Source organism: Triticum aestivum, chromosome 1A (assembly GCF_018294505.1).
Source record: "Triticum aestivum cultivar Chinese Spring chromosome 1A, IWGSC CS RefSeq v2.1, whole genome shotgun sequence".
Classification (NCBI taxonomy): domain Eukaryota; kingdom Viridiplantae; phylum Streptophyta; class Magnoliopsida; order Poales; family Poaceae; genus Triticum; species Triticum aestivum.
Window position 1 is genome coordinate 383,744,632 of NC_057794.1, and position 5,032 is coordinate 383,749,663.

Sequence of the window (5,032 nt, forward strand, 5' to 3'; positions counted from 1 at the left end):
CGGCGGAGGCTCCGCCCGTCTCCTTTCCTTTCCCCCTTTTTTAATCGGGCACTCGAATTCCATCCAGCAGCGCCGTTCCGATCCCATCGTCTGCTCCTCCTCAATTATTGGCTCCGGACCTCGCTGGTTCACCAGCGCCGGTGCCGATCGATTTGGGTTGCCGGCCCTCTGCTAATCTGGTTTTTCTTTTTATTTTTCCAAATGATAAGTGACAAACGTGTTGTACGAAGCACTCTAGTCCTGATTTTGAGGGTCCACCACGTAAGGAAACACTAAGGCGGTAGGGGGCGATCGTGAGGCGATTGTGCTCCTGCGCTAGGGTTAGGGTTTCTACTTCACGAGGGTGGTTTGAATTTGGCAGCAGCAAGGAGGGCGACGGCGCAATCCCTGTTCGCTGGCTGGGAGAACTGGTTCTTGCTGAGTATTCCGCTCATGGCGGGGACAGTGGACGGCAAGGAGACGGGATCCGCGAAGAACAAGATGACCACCCCAAAGGCGACACCGGCTACACCAACAGCACGGCGATCGGGTGGATCTGCTAATCAGGAGTGTTCCAAATCCCCGGTGGAGAGGAAAACGCCGGATCCGACATCAAGCTTGTCAGCGAGATTGGGTGGGATGGTGCTTATGGATAAGGAGGCGGAAGGGTTCATCTTTGATGAACCAGAATCTAAGATGCCAAAGTGTTCACGATGGTCAGCGATGGGTAAGGTGTGTTCTACCCGTCCTTTCAAAAAGTCTATTCTTGAGAGGACCATGCCGCGTGGTTGGGGCCTGCATAGAGATGCGCAATTCAGAGATATGGGTTCCAATATCTTCGTTGTGCACTTTGGGAGCGAGGGCGATTACAAACATGTCTTGAACAATGGCCCATGGCAGTATGACTTCGCTGTGCTGATCATGAAGGATTACGAAGGCAAGACGAGGCCCTCGGAGATGATCTTCGATAAGGTGGATATATGGGTCCGGGTTATAGATCTTCCGCCAGATAAGAGGACTGAGGTGTTTGGGAAAGCTTTGGAAAATTGGCTTGGCGAAGTAGTGAAGGTAGATGTGGACAAGGATGGGATGGCCAGAGGAAACAAACTTCGGGTCCGGGCCAAAATTGACGTTTATGCACGGTTAGTCAGAGGATTCTATCTAAAAATCAAAGGATGATATTAGGGGCACATGGTTTGATTTTTACTATGAAAAAGTCCCCCACTTCTGTTTTGAATGTGGGCAACTAGTGCACGGTGGTGGGATTTGTGAGCCACCGGTTGACTCCACGTCACAGTGGGGCAGATGGCTGCGAGCTTCTCCAGGCAGGAACGGTAAAAAGGAAGGATCTACAGGAGGGGCAACAAGTAGCAACAATAGCCACAGTAGCTCGCAGGCTGATGATGGTATGAGACAGAGGCAAAGAGCTGATTATGGGCGTGTGAGGGACGTCCCAACAAAGAGAAATTTAAACTCTGAATTATCTCAAACAGCTGAAATCCGCACTGGCGGGCTGAGCAAGCTGAGGGAAGGAGAAGTAATAGCCCAAGAAAAGATAGAATGATATCGAGTATGGGGCATGAACGTGACCTGCGGCATCACTTAGAGCAGAAAAAGGAGAAGGACCTAAGGGACACGCTGATTGATAAAAACCTCCAGAGGGAGGCTGGTTTTGCTCATGATATTCCTTGGAGTGCAAAAGGTAAAGATGCTATGGGCAGCTCCTACAGTGGGCGACATGCACCTGCTCGACCCGGGCGTATATGCCCGGTTGGGAACCCCGATATGCATGGCTTTCAAGAGAGACGCAGGGGATATTATGTCAGGAAGCCAAGGCAAAATACGGACTATGAACAACGCAATGGACAGAGAGAGGTAGAGGTTCAGGAGTCCAGGAAACGAAGGCCAAAACAGATGTGGATGGCTAAGGGTGACTCTGGCAGGCAGGGTGGGAATGATGCTTTCATTCGCGATACTCGACGTAAAACATCGACTGTGTTTGATCGCATTACCGAAAACCACGAGAGATCGGCGGACCCTGATGCTCAGGGCCGCCGGGAGCAATGAATATCCTGGCCTGGAACTGTCGAGGACTGGGGTTGGACTCGATAGTGGGCGAATTTCGCGACCTGAATAGGTCCCACAACCCAGTGGCGGATCCAGGATTTTAGACTTGGGTGTTCAATTTTTTTTCCATGTACAATATCTAAAATGTTCACGCAGCTACTAAGGCCTCTTTTGGTTCATAGGATAGGATTATCATAGGAATAGGAATCTTGTAGGAAATGAGATGACATGTATCTCAAATTCTATGAGTAGGAATAGGAAACAAGATGTCATTTGGTTGACACCAAAGGAATTTTTCCATTGAGTCTAGGCTCTTTTTTATTTTCCTATGAAATGTGGAGGATAGGAACCAATCCTATGTAGGAATAGAAATCCATTCCTATGAACCAAAGGGCTCTAAAGGAAAAAATCCTATAAGAATCCTATCCTCTAGAATTCCTATGAAATTCCTCTAAACCAAAGGAGGCCTAAGAACTTTTTTACCATCATAATGATAGTATTGTATAGAAATAACAAAAACAAAGATTATTTACTACACAATCATACAAATATGGCATGGCCAAAAACAAGGCATGGTGTCATTATCCTTACTTGCAGAAAAATTCTTGAGCAGAAAATGTAACAAAAACCATATTTCAAATAGGGATCCTTTACTTGCAGCCACTTGGGTCGTGTGGGGTAGACTGTCAAAACTTATGGTTGCTGTACTGAGGCTTTGAGGCCAGTTTTATACAAATTAACATGTGTTTATTGTACAAACTACACCACATTCAATACATGTACGTAGCATACATCATATATAGAAAAATCTTGCGAAAATAATTGGGTGTACATCTGTACATCCATGCCCCCACATGGATCCGCCCCTACCACAACCCAGCGGTGGTATTCTTGAGTGAAACAAAAAAGATGGCGAGAGCAATGGAAAGGTTAAAGTGGAGTTTGGGGTTCAAAAGTGGAGTGGCAGTGGATTGTAGAGGGAAGAGTGGCGGCTTAGCATTATGGTGGAGAGATTACATTCAGGTAAGATGAGACCTTGGTGTCAATATTTTCTGGATGCAGAGGTAGTGTGGGAGGGTAAGACCTATCGAATCACTGGATTATATGGGGAACCAGACACCGACCATAGAAAAAAATCATAGAATGCAATCCGGTATCTGAGAAGACAAGATGAGTTGCCATGGCTCTGTGTTGGGGATTTCAACGAAGCTTTGTTTCAGACTGAACAAATGGGGGGTAACCAAAGAAGTTTTGTGCAAATGGAAGACTTCCGCGACTATCTGGCCGACTGCGGCCTTGCGGATTTGGGCTTCTTCGGATATCCTTTCACGTCGGATAACAAAAGACAGGGAGGAGAGAACATTCAGGTTCGGCTTGATAGGGGCACTTGCAATGAAGGTTTTCTGTCCATGTTTCCAGACACCAATGTAGAGCATATTATCACGGAGGAATCGGATCATGTGGCTTTGGTGGTTCATATTATGGAGACGGCTCCAGTACATGGACAGAAAGGTGTACGACAGTTTAAATACGAGGAGGCATGGACAAGGCATGAGAATTATGACGTGATGGTGGAGGAGAAGTGGGCTGGCATGGCGTCGGGTGAGCAAGGTTTAACTGCAGCATGCAACAGGTTTGGGAAGCTATCGGCGAGTATGCAGGAGTGGGGACGAGTGGTCTTTGGATCGATTCGCATGCAGAAATAGCAGTTAAAGGCGCAACTGCAGGATGCCAAGTACAGGGCGTTGGGTACTGGATACTCGACGGAAATCAAAGATATTGAAGAGCAGCTGAGAGAGGTCTATGCACGAGAAGAGGTGGTGCATCGACAACGATCGAGAGTGGACTCGCTTGCCGCAGGTGACATGAACACAAAGTACTTTCAAGGGCGAGCCACACACAGAAAACGGAAGAATACAGTGAGAGCACTTATTAGAGCAAATGGTTCAAAGTGCATGGTGGACGAGGATATGAGGGAAATGGCAGCTACGTTCTATGAGAACCTGTTTACGTCTGAAGGATCTACAAGTGCTCAAGGACTGCTAGAAAACATCGCTGCTGCGGTTACAGAGGACATGAATTTGAAGCTGGTGGCACCAATAACAGATGTGGAAATTGAGACTGCCTTGTTCCAGATGGGGCCAACGAAGGCGCCTGGACCAGATGGGCTACCAGCTATGTTTTACTAGCGACACTGGTCACTGGTAAAGGAGGACGTGTGCAGGGTGGTTCGTGAGTTTCTGGCGGGTGTGGCGGCCCCGGATGCGTTTAATGCTACGGTGATTGTAATGATACCGAAAGTTAGCTCACCGGAGTTACTTTTGCAATTCCGGCCCATCAGCCTATGCAATGTGCTCTACAAGATAGCAGCTAAAGTATTGGCAAATAGATTGAAAATCATTCTGCCGATCCTAATCTCCGAAGAGCAAAGCGCGTTTGTTCCTGGGAGGTTGATCACAGACAACGTCTTTGTGGCGTATGAGTGTGTGCATGCAATCCGGAAGAGGAAGAGGAAAAAACCTTTGTGCGCTGTGAAACTGGACATGATGAAAGCGTATGATAGGGTCGAATGGATTTTCTTGGAGAAGATGATGGAGCTATTTGGCTTTGCACCTGCATGGATATCTATGGTTATGAGATGTGTGACGTCAGCTAATTTTATGGTGAGGCTAAACAGTGGTCTGTCTCGGTTGTTTTACCCCTCTTGTGGGCTTCGACAAGGTGATCCTTTGTCTCCATACCTGTTCCTATTCTGCGTGGAGGGATTCTCATCTCTGTTGAAGAAAGCGCAAGTTGATGGTACCATTAAAGGTGTGTCATTTGGGAGCACTGGACCCCAGGTGACCCACCTCCTCTTTGTGATGATAGCATAGTCTTTCTGTAGGGCTCTACGAAAAATTTTCAGGTCAGATATGAGGAGGCATCAGGGCAGAGAGTCAATCTTCAAAAATCAGCAATCTTTTATGGTAAGGGCTGCTCGCAGGAG